Here is a 25,622-nt window from a genome sequence, read left to right as displayed (position 1 = left end):
CACGAGCTTGTCCCTAATCCCTCGTTGTGACGAGTATGCCCGGCATAGCATGGTGAGGCTCGAGGAGTGGTGATTTATTTCACTAGTGGTAATGTTGTTGGTGGATACTTGGATCACCTGAGTCGGTTGTAGACCGAGTCTTGTTCAGTAGCTTCCTTTTGTCGGTACCACCACTTGTCCCTGCAGGGGACAGGGTATGGTTCAGTAGGTTGTCAACCCCTTTCCAAAGCACACACCGTACAGAGAGGCCGTGATGAAGGTCCCGTGGCCACGGATTAAAGCCTGTCATTCGGTCCGGGGGCATGGGTGTTTTCGGTTGTAGCCGAAGGGGATAGCTTCCCCAGTTTGCGCGCGGTATAAATTTTGTGATCCCATGCTACGTCGAGGTTGTAGCCTCCCCACTTAGAGTTTTGCTTGGCAGGTGTCGTGGGTGATTCCAGGCACTGGTGAGTTAAGCTGGTGTGTGCAGGTCAGGCGTGTTTTCAATCAAAAGACCGTAGACGGAATTAGTCCCGAGGGACTGAGTAATCCCGTTACTCGTGGAAAATGGTACTCCCTCTGCAGAGGATATATCCTGTTGGATAGTCTGGTTCTTGAGTAAAGACCACAGTGTGAGTTGAATCTTAGTAACGGTATTCGGATGGAGAACGATTTAACTAGAACTCTGTAACGGTATTCGGATGGAGAACGGTTTAACTAGAGCTCAGTAACGGTATTCGGATGGAGATACGACTTGACTGAATTATCGGTTTTCGGATGGAGAAACGACTATACTAAATATTGTTTATAATTATGGCACGTATGGATTGTGATCTTTATTGTTTTGGACTAACCATTTATTTTATGTATATTATTGAGTATCCCCGGAACGGTTCTACCTCCTGGATATTCACTGTGATTATTCTCGTATAAGCCCTTTCTGTGGTGTCGCTCAGACGCCCGACTGCGGCATGCTTGTTGTTCATTTATCTTTTATAAGCCCTTTTTGTGGTGTCGCTCAGACGCCCGACTGCGGCATGCTTATTGTTCATTTATCTTTTATAAGCCCTTTATGTGGTGTCGCCCCGACGCCCGACTGCGGCATTACTATTTCTGCATTTTCCGCTCGAGGAGTCATTCAGACACTCGTTTGGCACCAGTATTACATTTTCTGCATTTTTCCGCTCGAGGAGTCATTCAGACACTCGTTTGGCACCAGTATTACTATTCTGCATTTTCCGCTCGAGGAGTCATTCAGACACTCGTTTGGCACCCAGTATTTTGTTTTGGTATATTTTTATCCATATGTGTGCATCATTGGTTTCTCGTATATTTTCGTGACGGATGTATGATCGTCTATTAAATCTGGAGTATGTTGGATATATTATACCCGTGTTCTTAATGTTTGCGAGTACATTCAAACGTACTCACTGGCTTGTCCCTGGCTATTGTCTTGGCCAGATTGCCTTGCGTGGAGGTATGCATCACGGTGACACCCTCGGAGCCTACGTGTTGACGTGTGCAGCCTCGCGAAGATAGGAATTATCCTGGTCAGCTGTTCTTGTGGGAAATGGAGTCCCATAGACGCAGATGTTTCCAACCGCTTCCGCCCTCAACCATTAGAAACCAAGTGTTGTACTCCCAGGCCTAAATGGTCTTGTACTACATATTTTTGTTCCTTGCTTGGAATTCTTGTATCAAGTCGGTACCTCATCAGCTAACAGTAATCCTGGGGCTGGTGAGCACACAGGCCGTTTTTCTGGGAATTTATATCCCAAAAATCCGGTCGTGACAGCGGTCCAAGGCTGTCTCGCTTCCCGGTGAGAACGACTGCTTAATCTCTAGTATGAATGAAATCTATGCTTAATTAGTGAATTCTAGTTGCAAAAAATAGATATTGATATTGATTTTTAGCTGCATATTTTGACAAAGCGCAGTGTCTCTTGGCTTAGCGCCGAAGTCTAGCTTTAATTTGCATACCGTAATCTAAACCATTTCCGTTGAAGAGATGCACAGATCCTGCATTGAACAGCTTGTACGCTTCTCGGTGAGCCTGCGCAACGGACTGCCCTCGCACGCCTCCCGTTCAGTCAAGCAGCTGTGCACGCGGCACCTCCTATAGCCATTAAAACCAAGACATGTGGCGTCACGTGAGTGGTTAACCGAACGGACACGGTTTGAATTATACAAACGTTTGAGATATTAAAGTGGCAACTATTTTTTTTTCAAAATGCCTTTGTTCGCTGTCATTATTCGAGTGCGCCTTCTCTCAAAATGGAACAAAAATACCATAGCATGTCGGGTGCCCTTCCATGATAGCATGCCAAGTTTCATGAATTTCAGACGAGTTTTGGATTTACTAGAATTTAAAAACCAGGCATCTCAATGTTTTGCCGGCAATCAACGGTGCCATGGTGTTTGAAATTCATTCTCATTTCTTGCATGGGACCTAAGCATGCACCCAAGGACACAGATTTGATTTTTCAACCAATTTATATGCACTGGAGCATGCACATGTAGTTCAAATTATAATTATGCACATAAATGCATAAAAATGTCCAAACGAACCCCGAAAAATCAAAAAAATTCACACAACACTCCTGTTGTTCTATGTTGACACGAGAAAAAAATTTGAAAGCAATAAGAGGCAATGGATATCGTTTCGTCCCCAAAGGTGGGACGTTCCCTACCGAAAACCATCATGCTTGTTGTGAGAAACTCCGGTTTGTGAGAAGCATATACCCAAACCTGCCCCAAATGGGACAAAATTTGTACCACAGCATGTTGATGCCGCTCCATGATAGCATGCCAAGTTTCATGAATTTCAGACGAGTTTTGGATTTACTAGAATTTAAAAACCAGGTATCTCAATGTTTTGCCGGCAATCAACGGTGCCCTGGTGTTTGAAGTTCATTCCCATTTTTTGCATCGGACCTAAGCATGCACCCAAGGACACATATTTGATTTTTCAACCAATTTATATGCACTGGAGCATGCGCATGTACTTCAAATTTGAATCATGCACATAAATGCATTGAAAACTTAGTTAATGCATAAAATGTCCAAACGAACCCCAAGAAGTCAAAAAAATTCACACAACACTCTTGTTGTTCTATGTTGACACGAGAAAAAAAATTGAAAGCAATAAGAGGCAATGGATATCGTTTTGTCCCCAAAGGTGGGATGTTCCCTACCGAAAACCATCATGCTTGTTGTGAGAAGCTCCGGTTTGTGAGAAGCATATACCCAAACCTGCCCCAAATGGGACAAAATTTGTACCACGACATGTTGATGCCGCTCCATGATAGCATGCCAAGTTTCATGAATTTCAAACGAGTTTTGGATTTACTAGAATTTAAAAACGAGGCATCTCAATGTTTTGCCGGCAATCAACGGTGCCCTGGTGTTTGAAATTCATTCCCATTTCTTGCATGGGACCTAAGCATGCACCCAGGGACACATATTTGATTTTTCAACCAATTTATATGCACTGGAGCATGTGCATGTAGTTCAAATTTGAATTATGCACACAAATGCATTGAAAACTCAGTTAATGCCTAAAAATGTCCAAACGAACCCCAAAAAATCACAAAAAATCACACAACACTCCTGTTGTCCTATGTTGTCACGAGAAAAAAAATTGAAAGCAATAAGAGGCAATGGATATCGTTTCGTCCCCAAAGGTGGGACGTGCCCTACCGAAAACCATCATGCTTTTTGTGAGAAGCTCCGGTTTGTGAGAAGCATATACCCAAACCTGCCCCAAATGGGACAAAATTTGTTCCACGGCATGTTGATGCCGCTCCATGATAGCATGCCAAGTTTCATGAATTTCAGACGAGTTTTGGATTTACTAGAATTTAAAAACCAGGCATCTCATTGTTTTGTCGGCAATCAACGGTGCCCTGGTGTTTGAAATTCATTCCCATTTCTTGCATGGGACCTAAGCATGCACCCAAGGACACATATTTGTTTTTTCAACCAATTTATATGCACTGGGGCATGCACATGTAGTTCAAATTTGAATTATGCACATAAATGCATTGAAAACTCGGTTAATACATAAAAATGTCCAAAGGAACCCCGAAAATAACAAAAATTCACACAACACTCCTGTTGTTCTATGTTGACACGACAAAAAAATTTGAAAGCAATAAGAGGCAATGGATATCATTTCGTCCCCAAAGGTGGGATGTTCCCTACCGAAAACCATCGTGCTTGTTGTGAGAAGCTCCGGTTTGTGAGAAGCATATACCCAAACCTGCCCCAAATGGGACAAAATTTGTACCACATCATGTTGATGCTGCTCCATGATAGCATGCCAAGTTTCATGAATTTCAGACGAGTTTTGGATTTACTAGAATTTAAAAACCATGCATCTCAATGTTTTGCCGGCAATCAACGCTGCCATGGTGTTTGAAATTCATTCCCATTTCTTGCATGGGACCTAAGCATGCACCCAAGGACACAGATTTGATTTTTCAACCAATTTATATGCACTGGGCATGCGCATGTAGTTCAAATTTGAATTATGCACATAAATGCATTGAAAACTCAGCTAATGCATAAAAATGTCCAAACGAACCCCGAAAAATCACAAAAATTCACACAACACTCCTGTTGTTCTGTGTTGACACGAGAAAAAATTGAAAGCAATAAGAGGCAATGGATATCGTTTCGTCCCCAAAGGTGGGACGTTCCCTACCGACAACCATCATGCTTGTTGTGAGAAGCTCCGGTTTGTGAGAAGCATATACCCAAACCTGCCCCAAATGGAGAAAATTTGTACCACGGCATGTTGATGCCGCTCCATGATAGCATGCCAAGTTTCATGAATTTCAGACGAGTTTTGGATTTAATAGAATTTAAAAACCAGGCATCTCAATGTTTTGCCGCCAATCAACGGTGCCCTGGTGTTTGAAATTCATTCCCATTTCTTGCATGGGACCTAAGCATGCACCCAAGGACAAATATTTGATTTTTAAATGAATTTATATGCACTGGAGCGTGTGCATGTAGTTCAAATTTGAATTATGCACATAAATGCATTGAAAACTCACTTAATGCATAAAAATGTCCAAACGAACCCTGAATAATTCCAATTCTTTTATGATCACTGCAGATAAAAGGTGTAGCAATTCAAACACCGTCCATGGCCGCTGTGACCCCATTATGTAATTCAAATCAAGACCAAAAATCAAGTAGATCCCACATAGTTTATTATAACCAACCGTGTGACATGCAGCACAAAATATCTTTGGACCGTGTCTGAATAAGGGACCGTGTCTGATGACACTTTGCGTGCCAGTTTTTTTGGCTTAAGCGATTCCAAATTTTCAGCTTCCACGGAAATATCTACCTCCCCGTCCCTACCCCTTACCAAAAGCCACATTTCCCCCCTTTCCGCCTTCCTTTCCAAGTCGAAACCTTCACTCCTTGCTTGCAGCGCCGCCGCCTCCTCGTCGGCGACCCTCCTTCACGCTGCTCGGCCTCGCCTATCCAGGCAGGTAATCCACACCCGACCCCCATCCTCCTCCTCCTTCCACATCCCACATGCCCCGACCGCCTGCGCGAGCGTGACACCTTCCACCCAAATCATCGTCCCCTCCACCAAATAAGCACCGGCCTAAGCCATGGTGCACGCAGTATAGCCAGGACCTCAAGGAGCATTTGGCAGTGGAGAAGCAAATCGCGGCCGCACGCGCGGATGAGGTCACGATGGCTGCCATTCGTGCCGACCCCCAGATCTTGGAGGAGCACCTCGCCATCGAGGCCACCGTTGATGCCTCGTGCGCCGATGCCGCGACGCGGTTGGCTGCTTTAAATGTCAGTTCGTGGCGTTTTCTTGAGGCCACCATCGGTGCCTTCGACGAAGACTACGAGGTGTTTTCCAGCGTGCACGTGCTTACCTCATCTCGAGAGCTAGAAGGTTGGTGCCCGGAGCGACTCAGGCAACTCACCACTACAACGAGGGCACCCACGATGCAGAGGCCTCGCCCTCTTCCATGTCCAAAGCCAATCGTCACCGATATCTCCGACAATGAGGAGTAGCTTATCTTATTAGCTCACTATAAGGACCCATGTTCAGTTTGCTAGCTACCGTCTTTCCTTAACAAATTCTAGTGAATTGTGCTATCTACTTTCACCATGCAATCTTCTGCTATAGTGTATATGTTCTATATGTCGTGCAATGTGGTGTTCAATTAACTGCTTGGTTCAATTTTGCAAATGTGATGTTCAATTATTCAGGGTGCAATATTTCCAAGTTGTTAAGCATGCTTGGTTTGGTTAACTGTCCGATCTTCTATTAGGAGTATGTTATATTGTTCAATTGGTGTTTAGTTAACTGCTTGGTTCATTTGTTGTGGCTTGGTTCACTTGTTGTGGTGTTTAGTTAACTGCTTGGTTCAATTCTGCAATGCGATGTTCAATTGTTGTGGCTGCATTCTGTTATTGTATACCATGTGAGGAATAAATCGAATTTGGCTTTACTAAATACATGAGAAACAAATACAATTGCTATATTTCCAAGTTGTGAAGCATGCTTGGTTTGGTTAACTGTCTGATCTTCTATTAGGAGTATGTTATATTGTGCAATGTGGTGCTCAGTTAACGTTTGGTTCATTTGTTGTGGTGTTTACTTAACTGCTTGGTTCAATTCTGCAACGCGATGTTCAATTGTTGTGGCTGCATTATGTTATTGTATACCATGTGAGGAATAAATCGAATTTGGCTGCACTTAATACATGAGAAACATATACAAGTGCTATATTTCCTAGTTCTTAATCATGTTTGGTCTCGATAAATGGGTTTTCCATGTGACTTGAATTAATCTGATGAATCTGCAATGTGCTTATTTATCATCAACATATTTTACTGATAGCATGCGAACCCTTACTTAACCTGATGACTAACTACCTTATATGTGTTGCAGGGAAACAATGGGAAGCACTGAGGTTTACAAGATGGTACTAACTATTATACCTTGCCTTTTTGTGTTCCTTTGCCCCATTTCCAATATAGAGAAGATATTTATGCACATCCTTGTTTTCAGGCTTCACTGATGATTACCTCTCAAACCACCTCTGTGGTCAGGAGGCGAGGTAAGTTTTCATACAACACCCACGGTCCAATATTGAAGTGTTCCTGAAGAGGTCGAAGGATGGACGGTCAATCATCCACAGGCACTGGCCTAAAGTTGCAAAGACCTTCACCATGAATGAAGGCTCAATATTCGCCTTCCACTTCAGCAGTTTTCCAGATGAGATGCATCTCTCTATGTACCGTCTATGATGCTAATTTCGAAAGGTTCTAGATGTTGCATGTGAAACTTGCTACTGGTGCAGTTGTGTAATGGGGCAGCTGAGTGCTGAAGCTATATCATGTTGTACTCTGATGTATTTCAATTATGAAATCCTGCTTCCTTAATATGGAAATGGAATATATTATGTGCTTAATATGAATGTCAACTAGATTAGTAAATGGGATAATTAATAATAGGGCAATTACCTCGCTAATTGGCCAATTAGCTTGCTAATTGGGTTTTCCTATTGCAAACGGTTAATGAGAAACCACCATGGGCAATGACCTCAGGCAACGCACACAGTTTCTAGGAATAAACCGTGTTGGATCAATGAACAATCACACACGACATTCTCTTCAAAACTATTTGCGTTACGCCACCTTGCGCAAACGTTTTCCTTGTAGTGACTGTGTGGGATGTATATACGAACGGAAGCGTTTAGTGGTGACTGACTGTGTGGGATGTACTTACGGCCGGAAATGATTTCGCCTGTATAATTTTTTTTAGCACTACTGTAAGTATTTCTGTATTTGAGTGCTCGCCGGTCGCACAGGACCTCATTTTGCCGAGCATGTGTGCCAGGAGGGCATATCCCCAACGGTTTCTGGGTCGTGTAGGAAGGACCCCCCTATCGCCCACACTCACTTGGCGACGGTTCCGAATGCCGTCGCGGAAAGGGGTTAAAAACCGTTTGTTTAGGACCGACGCATACCAGTGAAAGTTGTTATTATAAGCACATATGACTACATACAGAATACATGCCTACATTACATTGATGAATTGGAGCTAGTTCTGTGTCGCCCTAGGTTATAACTGTTACATGATGAATGTTATCCAACACAATTATCCATCACCGGTCCAATGCCTAGGAATTTCGCATATTGATCTTTCTAAATTACTATCGTTGTTGCTGCTGCTGTTACAATTACTATAAAACTGCTACTTTTACTGTTACTGGTACTATTGCTATTGTTACCACTATTATCAAACTATCATACTATTGTGCTATTGATCACTCTGCTATAGATATCTAGTTCTCTAGATGTGGTTGAATTAACAACTCAACTTCTAATAATTGCAAATATTCTTTGGGACCCCTTGTGTCGAATACTCTACCCTTGAAAACTATTGCGATCCCCTATACTTGTGGGTTATCAAGACCTTTTTCTAGTGCTGTTGCCAGGGAGCATAGCTCTATTTGCTGAGTCACTTGTGATTTATATCTGTTGATTGCTATGAAGAATATGAAAGATGATAGAACAAAGATCGTTCCCTATAAGACGAGGGGAGGTAAGGAACTGCCATCTAGCTCTACACTTGATTCACCTTCTGATTTTGAGTAGACTTGCGACACTGATACGTCTCCAACGTATCTATAACTTTTGATTCTTCCATGCCGTTATATTATCAATCTTGGATGTTTTATAATCATTTTATATCATTTTTTGGTACTAACCTATTGACATAGTGCCAAGTGCCAGTTGTTGTTTTCTGCATGTTTTTTACATCGCGGGAAATCAATATCAGATGGAGTCCAAACACAACAAAACTTTACGGAGATTTTTTTGGACCAGAAGGAACATAATGGGCCCTGGCTACGCCAGGGGGGGGGGTTTCTCCGAGGAGAGCGCAAACCACCAGGGCACGCCAGGAGGCCCAGGCGCGCCCTGGTGGGTTGTGCCCACCTCGGGTGCTCCCCGGACCGCCTCTTTGCTCTATAAATACCCCAATATTCCAGAAACCCTAGGGGAGTCGACGAAATATTCATCCAGCCGCCGCAGAGTCCATAACCACCAGATCCAATCTAGACACCATCTCGGATGGGGTTCGCCACCTCCATTGGTGCCTCTCCGATGATGCGTGAGTAGTTCTTTGTAGACCTTCGGGGTCCGTAGTTAGTAGCTAGATGGCTTTCTCTCTCTCTCTGAATTCTCAATACAATGGTCTCTTGGAGATCCATATGATGTAACTCTTTTGCAGTGTGTTTGTTGGGATCGATGAACGTTGAGTTTATGATCAGATCTATCTTTTTATATCCATGAAAGTTATTTGAGTTGCTTTGATCTCTTATGTGCATGATTGCTTACAGCCTCGTATTTCTTCTTCGATATTTGTTTTTTTGGCCAACTTGATCTATTTATCTTGCAATGGGAAGACGTGCTTTGTAGTGGGTTCAATCTTACGGTGCTTGATCCCAGTGACAGAAGGGGAACCGACACGTATGTATAGTTGCTACTAAGGATAAAATGATGGGATCTATCTCTACATAGATAGATCTTGTCTACATCATGTCATCGTTCTTATTGCATTACTTTTGTGGTCATCAACTAAAACCATAGAGCCATCAAAATAAGCACACAATGCAAAGAAAACACAATCTGTCTAAACAGAACAGTCTGTAGCAATCTGACTATTTCGAAAACATCTGGAACTCCAAAAATTCTGAAAAATTAGGACGACCTAAGAAACTTGTATATTAATCTTCTGTAAAAAGAATTGGTATTTTATCACGCTCTGGTAAAAAACGAGAATTGTTTTCATGAGCGCAAAAGTAATGCAATAAGAACGATGACATGATGTAGACAAGATCTATCTATGTAGAGATAGACCCCATCGCTTTATTCTTAGTAGCAACGATACATACGTGTTGTTTCCCTTTTTGTCACTGGGATCGAGCACCGTAAGATCGAACCCACTACCAGGCACCTCTTCCCAATGCAAGATAAATAGATCAAGTTGGCCAAACAAAACCCAAATATCGGAGAAGAAATATGAGGCTATAAGAGATCATGCATATAAGAGATCAAAGAAACTCAAATAACTTTCATGGATATAAAAAGATATGACTGATCATAAAATCGAAGTTCATCAGGTCCCAACAAACACACCGCAAAAGAGTTACATCATATGGATCTCCAAGAGACCATTGTATTGAGAATCCAGCGAGAGAGAGAAAGCCATCTAGCTACTAACTATGGACCCGAAGGTCTACAAGGAACTACTCACGCATCATCGGAGAGGCTCCAATGGAAGTGGTGAACCCCTCCGTGATGGTGTCTAGATTGGATCTGGTGGTTCTGGACTTTGCGGCGGCTGGATGAATATTTCATCAATGCTTTTAGGGTTTCTGGAATATTGTGGTATTTATAGAGCAAAGAGGCGGTCCGGGAGGCACCCGAGGTGGGCACAACCCACCAGGGCGCGCCTGGGCCTCATGGCGCGCCCTGGTGGGTTGTGCCCCCCTCAGGGCACCCCCAGGTGCAACCAGGGCCCATTGCCTTCATTCTGGCCCATAAAAAATCATCGTGGAGTTTCGTGGCATTTGGACTTCGTTTGATATTGATTTCCTGCAATGTAAAAAACATGGAAAAAAAACTGCAACTGGCACTTGGCACTATGTCAATAGGTTAGTACCAAAAAATGATATGAAATGACTATAAAATGATTATGAAACATCCAAGATTGATAATAAATCAGCATGGAACAATAAAAAATTATATATACGTTGGAGACGTATCAGCATTCCACATCAAAAATTCTGTTTTTATCACTTACCTACTCGAGGATGAGTAGGACTTAAGCTTGGGGATGCTGATACGTCTCCAACGTATCTATAATTTTTTATTGTTCCATGCTATTATATTATCAATCTTGGATGTTTTATAACTATTTTATAGTCATTTTATATCATTTTTTGGTACTAACCTATTGACATATAGTGCCAAGTGCCAGTTGATGTTTTCTGCATGTTTTTTACATCGCAGGAAATCAATATCAGACGGAGTCCAAACGCAACGAAACTTTATGGAGATTTTTTTGGACCAGAAGGAACATAATGGGCCCTGGCTGCGCCTGGGGGTGCTCCGAGGAGAGCACATCCCACCAGGGCGCGCCAGGAGGCCCAGGCGCGCCCTGGTGGGTTGTGGCCACGTCGGGTGCCCCCCGGACCGCCTCTTTGCTCTATAAATACCCCAATATTCCAGAAACCCTAGGGGAGTCGACGAAATATTCATCTAGCCGCCGCAGAGTCCAGAACCACCAGATCCAATCTAGACACCATCTCGGATGGGGTTCACCACCTCCATTGGTGCCTCTCCGATGATGCGTGAGTAGTTCTTTGTAGACCTTCGGGTCCGTAGTGTTGGGGAACGTAGTAATAATTCAAAAAAATTCTACGTGTCACCAAGATCAATCTAGGAGATGCTAGCAACGAGAGAGAGGGAGTGCATCTTCATACCCTTGAAGATCGCTATGCGGAAGCGTTACAAGAACGCGGTTGATGGAGTCGTACTCGCGGCAATTCAAATCGCGGAAGTCCGATCTAGCGCCGAACGGACGGCGCCTCCGCGTTCAACACACGTACAGCCCGGGGACGTCTCCTCCTTCTTGATCCAGCAAGGGGAGAGGAGAAGTTGAGGGAGAACTCCAGCAGCATGACGGCATGGTGGCAATGGAGCTCGTGGTTCTTCGGCAGGGCTTCGCCAAGCACTACGGAGGAGGAGGAGATGTATGAGGAGGGAGGGGCTGCGCCAAGGAAGGGGTGTGGCTGCCCTCCCACCCCCTCACTATATATAGGGGGAAGGGGAGAGGGGGGCGGCCCCTCTAGATGGATCTAGAGGAGGAGGCGGCGGCCAGGGGAAACCCTAGATGGGTTTGGGCGCCCCCACCCCCTAGGAAACTTCCCCCCAAGCCGGGAGGGGCGGCTGCCCTAGGGGTGGCGCCCCCACCTCTCCTGGTTACGTGAGGGGGTTGGGAGGGGCGCACAACCCCTTAGTGGGCTGGTTTGTCCCTTCCCCTTGGCCCATAAGGCCCCCAACGCTTGCCAGGGCCTCCGAAACCCCCTTTCGGACATGCTGGCCATAGCCTGGTACCCCCGGAACAATTCCGGACTCCAATACCCTTCGTCCAATATACCGATCTTCACCTCCGGACCATTCCGGAGCTCCTCGTCATGTCCGGGATCTCATACAGGACTCCGAACAACCTTCGGTAACCACATACTATTTCCCATAACAACTCTAGCGTCACCGAACCTTAAGTGTGTAGACCCTATGGGTTCGGGAACCATGCAGATATGACCGAGACACCTCTCCGGCCAATAACCAATAGCGGGATCTGGATACCCATATTGGCTCCCACACGTTCCACGATGATCTCATCGGATGAACCACGATGTCGGGGATTCGATCAATCCCGTATTCAATTCCCTTTGTCAATCGGTATGTTACTTGCCCGAGATTCGATCGTCGGTATCCCAATACCTCGTTCAATCTCGTTACCGGCAAGTCACTTTACTCATTCCGTAATGCATGATCCCGCGACTAACTACTTAGTCACATTGAGCTCATTATGATGATGCATTACCGAGTGGGCCCAGAGATACCTCTCCGTCATACGGAGTGACAAATCCCAGTCTCGATTCGTGCCAACCCAACAGACACTTTCAGAGTTACGTTCTGACGTTTGGTACACCCAAAGCATTCCTATGGTATCCGGGAGTTGCACAATCTCATGGTCTAAGGAAATGATACTTGACATTAGAAAAGCTCTTAGCAAACGAACTAAACGATCTTGTGTTATGCTTAGGATTGGGTCTTGTCCATCACATCATTCTCCTAATGATGTGATCCCGTTATCAATGACATCCAATGTCCATGGTCAGGAAACCATAACCATCTATTGATCAACGAGCTAGTCAACTAGAGGCTTACTAGGGACATGTTGTGGTCTATGTATTCACACATGTATTACTGTTTCCAGTTAATACAATTATAGCATGAACAATTGATAATTATCATGAACAAGGAAATATAAAAATAACCATTTTATTATTGCCTCTAGGGCATATTTCCAACACGTAGTTAGTAGCTAGATGGCTTTCTCTCTCTCTCTCTCTCTCTGAATTCTCAATACAATGGTCTCTTGGAGATCCATATGATGTAACTCTTTTGCGGTGTGTTTGTTGGGATCGATGAACTTTGAGTTTATGATCAGATCTATCTTTTTATATCCATGAAAGTTATTTGAGTTTCTTTGATCTCTTATATGCATGATTGCTTATAGCCTCGTATTTCTTCTCCGATATTTGGTTTTGTTTGGCCAACTTGATCAATTTATCTTGCAATGGGAAGAGGTGCTTTGTAGTGGGTTCGATCTTATGGTGCTTGATCCCAGTGACATAAGGGGAACCGACACATATGTATCATTGCTACTAAGGATAAAACGATGGGGTCTATCTCTACATAGATAGATCTTGTCTACATCATGTCATCATGTCATCTATTAAACCAAAAATACAAAAATACCTTGCTGCAATTTATTCTTATTTATTTTATTTGGTGTTCGATCTATCAATCTACTACAATTTTATCTCACGTCCGTTTACCTATCTTGAGGCGCCGTACCCAGAACGGATTGACAGCCCCTTTAACACGTCGGGTTGCGAGGATTTGTTATCTGTGTGCAGGGGTTGTTTACGTTGTGTTGCTTGGTTCTCCTACTGGTTTGATAACCTTCATTTCATATCTGAGGGAAATACCTACCGCCGCTGTGCTGCATCATCCCATCCTCTTTGGGGAAATACCGACGTAGCTTCAAGTGACATCAAAAGGAAGTTCTGGCGCCGTTGCCGGGGAGGATCTTCAACATATACCAGGTTCCTAATCACAAATCTCATCTCCTCGCAATTTACATTATTTGCCATTTTCCTCTCCCCCACTTCACAAAATTTTGCCATTTTATTCGCCCCTCTTTTTCGTTCGCCGTTCTCTTGCTTTCCAGTCTTGATGGCTAGCGTTCCTACTCCTCCTTTGTCACCAGATTTTGAAGTTCTTTACTTCAAGCAAAGACAAGGAGAAAATTTGAAAGATGCCTAGTATAGGTTATGGAATCGTATCGTATTTCTAATTTAAAGGGGGACGCTAAGGTTTTGCTTTGTAATTTTTACATAGGATTGGCTTTGCATCATAGACAACTTCTAGATTTTGCTACTAAAGGAAATTACATTGAGCTTGATGCCACTGCTGCCTATGAAATTTTAGAAGGAATTTTGGGAATTCCACCTCAAAAGAAGGGGTTTCCTTTTACCCCTGAGGGAGCTCAAATGTTGGACAAATTTGGTGATTTGCATAAACATATGGTTGAAATACAGAAATATAATGAACTCCTCAAACACCTCAATGGTAGTACCAATCGCATGAATACCCTGATTACTCTTTGCAATAAAATGATTGAAGATTTTGGATCTTAAGATGGTTTCTTTTCCGAAGAATTTAGGGAAGCGTAAAGAGCCTCCCGGGTTTGAGAAAACCCTTACAAAAGTTGCCAAAAATTCGGAAGACAAAACTTAGATCCTCGCTTTATGCCTAGCTAAGGGCATAAAACTATAGCGCTTGTTGGGAGGCAACCCAATGAATAAAATTTATTTTTGCTTTTTGCGTTCTATTCTTGAGTGTTAGCAAAATTATGCTACTGTTATGAATGTGTTTTTGTGTTTTAATTAGTGTTTGTGCCAAGTAAAACCTTTAGGATCTTCTTGGGTGATAGTTGTTTGATCTTGCTGAAAACAGAAACTTTTGCGCTCACGAAAACAAATCTCGTTTTTTACCAGAGTGTGATAAAATACCAACTCTTTTTGCAGAAGATTAAAATACAAGTTTCTCAGGTCGTCCTAATTTTTCAGAATTTTTGGAGTCCAGAAGTTTTCGAAATGGTCAGATTGCTACCGACTGTTCTGTTTTGACAGATTCTGTTTTCTTTGCATCGTGTGCTTATTTTGATGGCTCTATGGTTTTCTTTGATGAGGTTTTGCCATAGAAAAGTTGGAATACAGTAGATATAATGCAAAAATAAAATATGAATTGGTTTGGTACAGTACTTATAGTAGTGATTTGCTTTCTTACACTAACGGATCTCACGAAGGTTTTGTTGAGTTTTGTGTGATTGAAGTTTTCAAGTTTTGGGTTATCTTACGATGGATGAAGGAATAAGGAGTAGAAGAGCCTAAGCTTGGGGATGCCCCGGCATCCCAAGCTATTATCCAAAAATGAGCAACCAACTAAGCTTGGGGATGCCCCCGACTCGCATCCCCACTTTCTTCTAACGACCATCGGTATTTTACTTGAAGCTATATTTTTTATTCGTCACATACTATGTGTTTTGCTTGGAGCGTCTTGTATGATATGAGTCTTTGCTTGTTTTATTTTGTGTTTTAAATCTTGATTCCTTGCTGGACACACCTATTTGAGAGAGCCAAAATTATGTCATGACTTGTTAGAATTGCTCTCTATGCTTCACTTAAATTTTTATGAGCCATGGACTTGCTCTAGTGCTTCACTTATATCTTTTTGAGCATGGTGTGCTTCAGTATTTTTGAAGAAATGCTCTCTTGCTTCACTTATATTTATTTGAGAGTTAGTAAAATTTTCAAGAAATTCTCTCTTGCTTCACTTAAATTAATTTTAGAGAAAGAAAAATTTATGCTCATGATCGTCACTTATATTTGTTTGAGCTTATGAAAAGCAACACATGAAAATTAGTCCCAAAGTGATAGATATCCAAGAAGGATATAACAAAAACTTTTATGAAGATCATTAGACAAAATAAACTTGATTCTTAGTAATAGTTTGAGATATGATGATGTGATATGTGAGTTATGTTGATGAGTAATTATGCTTTAGTAAGAATATTGGTGTTAAGGTTTGTGATTCCCTATGCAAGCACGAAAGTCAATAGTCATGCGATGAAATTATATCCTACTTGTGGTGCATTATTCGGTGTTAATTATGCTTAATGCTTGCTTATGAGATTATCCGTTTCTTGGTTGGTCGCTTCTCAATCTTTTGCTAGCCTTCATTTTCCACTAAGTATGATCTCTACTTGTGCATCCAAAATCCTTTAAACCAGTTTTGCCACATGAGTCCACTATATCTACCTATATGCGGTATTCTTTTGCCATTCTAAGCAAATTTGTAAGTGCCATCTCTAATTTTCAAAATAAACATCTCTTTTTTTGTTCGTTTCGCTCGCGGAGCGGTGAGTGGTGGCTAATATTTTCCATGCTAGATGTGTTATTCTCAAGATGAGTGTTTATTCACTTGTCATTGCACGACAGTAAGGGAAAGGTATTAGGGATGCCCAGTCCCGAAATTAGAAATGAATTTACATTATGTTGTCAAATAATAAATTCTTTGGAAATTATTGGTACGGAAGACACTCGTGGATATGGTTAGCCATGGAAAGTGAAAGTATGGTTGAAAAAGGAATAAACTTTATTTTCTGTTTGGGAACCGCCTATGATATATCTAGCATGGAAAGTGTTGGGAACTCTAAGTCATTTTCGTTGGTGGGATGGATACACCTCCCAAAATGTTTTTATCTCTAAGTTTTTCGCTTTGAGCTCTGGCACCTCTACAAATCCCCACTTCCCTCTGCGAAGGTCCGTTCTTTTACTTTATGCAATTTTTATTTTGAATATGAGTCTCCATCTTCTCTTACAAAAGCACCAACTAGGAGGCAATATGATCGTACTTAAGTATTGGATGTAGCTAATATGCGAGTGTGTTTCATGAATGAATCAATGGTTGAGCATGATGGGCTAGGGATAACTTATTTTAGCGTTGATATTTTGAAAGACATGGTTGCTTGTTGATATGCTTGAGTATTTAAATTATCATGTCAAAACTAGACTATTGCTTTGAACAATATAAAAGTCCAAATGTCCATGCTATAAAGAAAGAATATGATATGACATGATAGGCTGCATTTGACGGTAGCTGGAACTATGTCGGTACTTCCCCGGAGAGGGAGGGATTATGTAGCACAGCGACGGTAGGTATTTCCCTTAGTTATGAAACCAAGGTATCGAACCTGTAGGAGAACCAAGCAACACAACGTAAACAACACTTGCACACAAACAACAACACCTCGCAACCCGACGAGTTAAAGGGGTTGTCAATCCCTTTTGGTGTACGGCGCCTCAAGATAGGCAAGCGGACGTGAGGTAAATTGTAATAGATTGATAGATCGAACACCAAATAAAATAAATAAAGATAAAACGCATCAAGGTATTTTTGTATTTTTTGGTTTAATAGATCTCAATAAAAATGCAAAGGAAAAGTAGATCGCAAGGCAAATATATGAGAAAGAAGACCCGGGGACCGTAGGTTTCACTAGTGGCTTCTCTCGAGAAAAATAGCAAATGGTGGTAAACAAATTACTGTTGGGCAATTGATAGAACTTCAAATAATTATGACGATATCCAAGCAATGATCATTAAATAGGCATCAAGTCCAAGATTAGTAGACCGACTCCTGCCTGCATCTACTACTATTACTCCACACATCAACCGCTATCCAGCATGCATCTAGTGTATTAAGTTCATGGAAAAATGGAGTAATGCAATAAGAACAATGACATGATGTAAACAAGATCCATTTATCTATATGGCGGTAGATATAGATCTCGTCTTTTTATCCTTAGTAGCAAAGATACATACGTGTCATTTCCCTTTCTATCACTGCGATCGATCACCATAAGATCGAACCCACTACCGGGAACCTCTTCCCATTGCAAGATAAATAGATCAAGTTCGCCAAACAAAACCCAAATATCGGAGAAGACATACGAGGCTATAAGAGATCATGCATATAAGAGATCAAAGAAACTCAAATAACTTTCATGGATATAAAAAGATATGACTGATCATAAACTCGAAGTTCATCAGATCCCAACAAACACAATGCAAAAGAGTTACATCATATGGATCTCCAAGGGACTATAGTATTGAGAATCCAGCAAGAGAGAGAGAGAAAGCCATCTAGCTACTAACTATGGACCCGAAGGTCTACAAGGAACTACTGATGCATCATCGGAGAGGCACCAATGGAAGTGGTGAACCCCTCCGTGATGGTGTCTAGATTGGATCTGGTGGTTCTGGACTCTGCGGCGGCTGGATGAATATTTCGGCGATGCTTTTAGGGTTTCTGGAATATTGTGGTATTTATAGAGCAAAGAGGCGGTCCGGGGGGCACCCGAGGTGGGCACAAGCCACCAGGGCGCGCCTGGGCCTCCTGGTGCGCCCTAGTGGGTTGTGTCCCCCCTCGGGCACCCGCCGGGTGCAACCAGGGCCCATTTTCATCCTTCTGGCCCATAAAAAATCATCGTGGAGTTTCGTGGCATTTGGACTTCGTTTGATATTGATTTATTGCGATGTAAAAAACATGGGAAAAAATAACAACTGGCACTTGGCACTATGTTAATAGGTTAGTACCAAAAAATGATATAAAATGACTATAAAATGATTATAAAACATCCAAGATTGATAATAAAACAGCATGGAACAATAAAAAATTATAGATACGTTGGAGATGTATCAGCATCCCCATGCTTAACTCCTACTCGTCCTCGAGTAGGTAAGTGATAAAAACAGAATTTTTGATGTGGAGTGCTGTTCATCAAGTCATATCATATTCTTTTATTTATAGCATGGAAATTTGTACTTTTATGTGATTCAAAGCAATAGTCTAGTTTTGACATAATAATTTAGATACTCAAGCATATCAACAAGCAACCATGTCTTTTCAAAGTATCGCTAAAATAAGTTATCCCTAGCCCATCATGCTCAAACATTGATCCATTCATGAAACACACTCGAATATTAACTACACCCAATACTTGAGTACGATCATATTGCCTCCTATTGGTGCTTTTTATGAGAGAAGATGGAGACTCAAATTTCAAAATAAAAATTTCTTAAAGTAAAAGAAAGGCCCTTCGCAGAGGGTAGTAGGGATTTGTAGAGGTGCCAGAGCTCGAAGCAAAAAATTAGAGATGAAAACATTTTGGGAGGTGTATCCATCCCACCAACGAAAATGACTCAGAGTTCCCAACACTTTCCATGCTAGATATGCTATAGGCGGTTCCCAAACAGAAAATAATGTTTATTCCTTTTTCCACCATTCTTTCACTTTCCATGGCTAGCCGTATCCACAGGTGCCCTCCATACCAACACTTTCTAAGGAATTTATTATTTGACAACATAAAGTAAATTCAATTTTTTTTGCATTTTGGGACTGGGCATCCCTAAGACCTTTGCCTTACTCTCGTGCAATGACAAGTGAATAAACACAAATCTTGAGAGTAACACATCCAGCATGGAAAATACTAGCCACCCGTTACCGTTCCGTGAGCGAAACAAACACACAAAAGAGAAGTTTATTTTGAAAATTAGAGATGGCACATGCAAATTTTCTTAGAACGGCAAAAGAATACCGCATATAGGTAGATATAGTGGACTCATGTGGCAAAACTGGTTTAAAGGATTTTGGATGCACAAGTAGAGGTCATACTTAGTGCAAAATGAAGGGTTGCAAAAGATTAGGAAGCGACCAACCAAGAAATGAATAATCTCAAAAGCAAGCATTAAGCATAATTAACACTGAATAATGCACAACAAGTAGGATATAGTTTTCATTGCATGATTATTGACTTTCGTGCATGCATAGGGAATCACAAACCTTAACACCAATATTCTTACTAGAGCACAATTACTCATCAACATAACTCATATATCACATCATCATATCTCAAAACTATACTAAGAATCAAGTTTATTTTGTCCAATGATCTTCATGAAATTTTCTTTTACTTTATCCTTCTTGGATATCTATCACTTTGAGACTAATTTTCGTGTGTTGCTTTTCATAAGCTCAAACAAATATAAGTGAAGGTCATGAGCATAACAAATTTTCTTTCTCTCAAAATAATTGAAGTAAAACAAGAGAGAATTTCTTCAAAATTTTACTAACTCTCAAATAAATCTAAGTGAATCAAGAGAGCATTTCTTAAAAAAATAACAAAGCACACCGTGCTCATAAAAAATCTAAGTGAAGCATAGAGAGCAATTCTAACAAGTCATGATATAATTTTGGCTCTCTCAAATAGGTGTGTCCAGCAAGGATTTATGACTTAAAACACAAAATAAAACAAGCAATGACACATATCATACAAGACGCTCCAAGCAAAACACATATCATGTGATGAATAAAAATATAGCCTCGAGTAAAGTACCGATAGTTGTTGGAAGAAAGCGGGGATGCCACTCGGGGGTATCCCCAAGCTTAGTTGGTTGCTCATTCTTGGATAATAGCTTGGGGGCATCCCCAAGCTTAGGCTATTACATCCTTCCTTCATCCACCGTAAGATAACCCAAAACTTGAAAACTTCAATCACACAAAACTCAACAAAACCTTCGTGAGATCCGTTAGTGTAAGAAAAATAAACCACTACTATAAGTGCTGTATAAAAACAATTATTATTTTGTTTTTTTATTATATCTACTGTATTCCAACTTTTCTATGGCAAAAACTCATCAAAGAAAACCATAGAGCCATCAAAATAAGCACACAACACAAAGAAAACAGAATCTGTCAAAACAGAACAGTCTGTAGCAATCTGATTTAAACGATTACTTATGGAACTCCAAAAATTCTACCAAAATATTAAGACAAGGGAAATTTGAATATTAATCTTCTGAAAAAAGAATCAGGGAAAAATATCTTTCTGAATAAAAATGAGAATTAATTTCGTGAGCACAAAGTTTCTGTCTTTTTCAGCAAGATCAAACAACTATCACCCAAGAAGATCCTATTGGTTCTACTTGGCACAAACACTAATTAAAACATAAAAAACACAATCATAACAGTAGCATAATTGTGCAATCACTCAAGAACAGAAAGCAAAAAGCAAAAATAAATTTTATTCATTGGGTTGCCTCCCAACAAGCGCTATAGTTTTACGCCCTTAGCTAGGCATAAAGCAAGGATCTAAGTTTTGTCATCCTTGTCTTTCTTAGTTTTATTAGAGGTGTTTTCATCATGGGGTTTTGTAAAAACAACAAAAACATATTATCCATGGCAACTTTAGCAATCCTTAGTTGGTTTTCATCATAATCCCTTTGATTTCCCGCAACAATCCAAGAGTAGTGTTGATTAACATTATTAAAAACTTGTTGGATTATGTCTAGAACGGGGACTTCCTTCTTGAGATTCTCATCAAAGATTTTATTATCCCCAAGCAAATGTCTCAAAGCATACTAACTATTGTAAAGAATTTCATCTATCACAGGTTTTTCACGATTCATACCATAAAAGTCAAAGATTTCTCTAGCGTCCTGAATTATGTAGTCAAACTCATTTATAAGAACGAGAGTGGCCAACTTTTTAGCCCTAGGATTCTTTATATTGGGGAGCTCAAAAAACAATCTTTGAAAAGTAGGATGGGTACGAATAAATTTGTTTTCAAGTTTCAGAACTAGTGCTGAAATAGCATCCGCATAAGATATAGTAGTTTTAAGTATAGGAGCATCATCAATACTTAGATTCCTGACACAATTGAAAAATTCTTGGATACGTTCTTTTCCCATATGTTCCCTTGCCCCAAGATAAAAGTTTTTGCATCCAGATTGCCTGTACATCCAATCTTAGGAGTGAGGCCATCATCTGTTGGTGCCATACCGAAATCACTCATGATTGCTAGCAAAAGGATAGATCTGACGAGAAAATGGCAAATAGAAAAAGAGAGGCGAATAAAACGGAAATTTTTTGTGAAGTGGGGGAGAGGAAAACGAGAGGAAAATGGCGAATAATGTAAATTGCAAGGAGATGAGATTTGTGATTAGGAACCTGGTTATGTTGAAGATCCTCCCCGGCAACGGCGCCAGAAATTCTCCTTAATGGTAGCTGGAACTACGTCGATATTTCCTCGTAGAGGGAGGGATGATGTAGCACAGCGACGGTTGGTATTTTCCTCAATTATGAAACCAAGGTATCGAACAAGTAGGAGAACCAAGCAACACAATGTAAACAACACCTGCACAAACAACAGCACCTCGCAACCCGACGAGTTAAAGGGGTTGTCAATCCCTTTCGGGGTACGGCGCCTCAAGATAGGCAAGCAGACATGAGGTAAATTGTAATAGATTGATAGATCAAACGCCAAATAAAACAAATAAAGATAAAGCGCAGCAAGGTATTTTTGTATTTTTTTGGTTTAATAGATCTGAATAAATATGCAAAGGAAAAGTAGATCGCAAGGCAAATATATGAGAAAGAAGACCCGGGGGCCGTAGGTTTCAATAGTGGCTTCTCTCGAGAAAAATAGCAAATGGTGGGTCAACAAATTACTGTTGGGCAAATGATAGAACTTCAAATAATTATGACGATATCCAGGCAATGATCATTACATAGGCATCACGTCCAAAATTAGTAGACCGACTCCTACCTACATCTACTACTATTACTCCACACATCGACCGCTATCCAGCATGCATCTAGTGTATTAAGTTCATGGTAAAACGGAGTAATGCAATAAGAATGATGACATGATGTAGACAAGATCTGTTTATCTATATGGCGGTAGATATAGATCTTTTCTTTTTATCCTTAGTAGCAACGATACATACGTGTCATTTCCCTTTCTATCATTGGGATCGAGCACCGTAAGATCTAACCCACTAGCGGGCACCTCTTCCCATTGCAAGATAGAACAGTCAAAGAAAGAGTTCTTGCCTGTGTTACAAGGTGTGAAATTGAGTAAGACTCAAAGCCCGACCACGGCAGAAGATAGAAAGAGAATGAAAGTCATTCCCTATGCCTTGGCCATAGGTTCTATAAAGTATGCCATGCTGTGTACCAGATCTATTGTATACCCTACACTGATTTTGGCAAGGGAGTACAATAGTGATCTAGGAGTAGATCACTGGACAGCGGTCAAAATTATCCTTAGTGGAATAAGGATATGTTTCTCGATTATGGAAGTGACAAAAGGTTCGTCGTAAAGGGTTACATCGATGCAAGTTTTGACACTAAATCTAGATGACTCTAAGTCTCGGTCTAGATACATATTGAAAGTGGGAGCAATTAGCTAGAGTAGCTCCGTGCAGAGCATTGTAGACATAGAAATTTGCAAAATACTTACGGATCTGGATGTGACAGACCCGTTGACTAAAATTATCTCACAATCAAAACATGATCACACCTTAGTACTCTTTGGGTGTTAATCACATAGCGATGTGAACTAGATTATTGACTCTAGTAAACCCTTTGAGTGTTGGTCACATAGAGATGTGAACTATGGGTGTTAATCACATGGTGATGTGAATTATTGATGTTAAATCACATGGCGATGTGAACTAGATTATTGACTCTAGTGCAAGTGGGAGACTGAAGGAAATATGCCCTAGAGGCAATAATAAAGTATTATATATTTCCTTATATCATGATAAATGTTTATTATTCATGCTAGAATTGTATTAACCGGAAACATAATACATGTGTGAATACATAGACAAACAGAGTGTCACTAGTATGCCTCTACTTGACTAGCTCGGTTAATCAAAGATGGTTATGTTTCCTAGCCATAGACATGAGTTGTCATTTGATTAACGGGATCACCTCATTAGGAGAATGACGTGATTGACTTGACCCATTCCGTTAGCTTAGCACCCGATCGTTTAGTATGTTGCTATTGCTTTCTTCATGACTTATACATGTTCCTATGACTATGAGATTATGCAACTCCCGTTTACCGGAGGAACACTTTGTGTGCTACCAAACGTCACTACGTAACTGGGTGATTATAAAGGTGCTCTACAGGTGTCTCCAAAGGTACTTGTTGGGTTGGCGTATTTCGAGATTAGGATTTGTCACTCCGATTGTCGGAGAGGTATCTCTGGGCCCACTCCGTAATGCACATCACTATAAGCCTTGCAAGTATTGTGACTAATGAGTTAGTTGCAGGATGATGTGTTACGGAATGAGTAAAGAGACTTGCCGGTAACGAGATTGAACTAGGTATCGAGATACCGACGATCAAATCTCGGGCAAGTAACATATCGGTGACAAAGGGAACAACGTATGTTGTTATGCGGTCTGACCGATAAAGATCTTCGTAGAATATGTGGGAGCCAATATGGGCATCCAGGTCCCGCTATTGGTTATTGACCAGAGACGTGTCTCGGTCATGTCTACATAGTTCTCGAACCCATAGGGTCCGCACGCTTAAAGTTACGATGACAGTTTTATTATGAGTTTATGTATGTTGATGTACCAAAGGAGTTTGGAGTCCCGGATGAGATCGGGGACATGACGAGGAGTCTCGAAATGGTCGAGACGTAAAAATTGATATATTGAACGACTATATTCGGACTTCGGAAAGGTTCCGAGTGATTTGGGTATTTTTCGGAGTACCGGAGAGTTACGGGAATACGTATTGAGCCTTATTGGGCCATACGGGAAAGAAGGAAAAGGGCCTCAAGGGTGGCCGCACCCCTCCCCTTGGTCTGGTCCGAATTGGACTAGGGAAGGGGGGCGCCCCCTTCCTTCCTTCTCTTTTTCCTTTCCTCTTTTCCTATTCCATATGGGAGGTGGAATCCTACTAGGACTAGGGAGTCCTAGTAGGACTCCACACTTGGTGCGGCCCCTCCTAGTGCCGGTCTCCTCCTCCCTTGCTCCTTTATATACGGGGGCAGGGGGGCACCCCAGAGATACAACAATTGATCCTTGAGATCTCTTAGCCGTGTGCGGTGCCCCCCTCCACCATATTACACCTCGATAATACCGTTGCGGAGCTTAAGTGAAGCCCTGCGTCGGTGGAACATCATCATCATCACCACGCCGTCGTGCTGACGAAACTCTCCCTCAACACTCGGCTGGATCGGAGTTCGAGGGACGTCATCGAGCTGAACGTGTGTAGAACTCGGAGGTGCCGTGCGTTTGGTACTTGATCGGTCGGATCGTGAAGACGTACGACTACATCAACCGCGTTGTGATAACGCTTCCGCTGTCGGTCTACGAGGATACGTGGACAACACTCTCCCCTCTCGTTGCTATGCATCACCATGATCTTGCGTGTGCGTAGGAATTTTTTTGAAATTACTACGTTCCCCAACAGTGGCATCCGAGCCTGGTTTCATGCGTTGATGCTATGCACGAGTAGAACACAAGTGAGTTGTGGGCGATATAAGTCATACTGCTTACCAGCATGTCATACTTTGGTTCAGCGGTATTGTGAGATGAAGCGGCCCGGACCGACATTACGCGTACGCTTACGCGAGACTGGTTTCACCGTTGCGAGCACTCGTTGCTTAAAGGTGACCGGCGGGTGTCTGTCTCTCTCACTTTAGTTGAACCGAGTGTGGCTACGCCCAGTCCTTGCGAAGGTTAAAACAGCACCAACTTGACAAACTATCGTTGTGGTTTTGATGCGTAGGTAAGAACGGTTCTTGCTAAGCCCGTAGCAGCCACGTAAAACATGCAACAACAAAGTAGAGGACGTCTAACTT

The sequence above is a fragment of the Triticum aestivum genome, chromosome 4D, assembly GCF_018294505.1.
Source record: "Triticum aestivum cultivar Chinese Spring chromosome 4D, IWGSC CS RefSeq v2.1, whole genome shotgun sequence".
Classification (NCBI taxonomy): Eukaryota; Viridiplantae; Streptophyta; class Magnoliopsida; order Poales; family Poaceae; genus Triticum; species Triticum aestivum.
Note: the sequence above shows the minus strand (reverse complement) of the source record.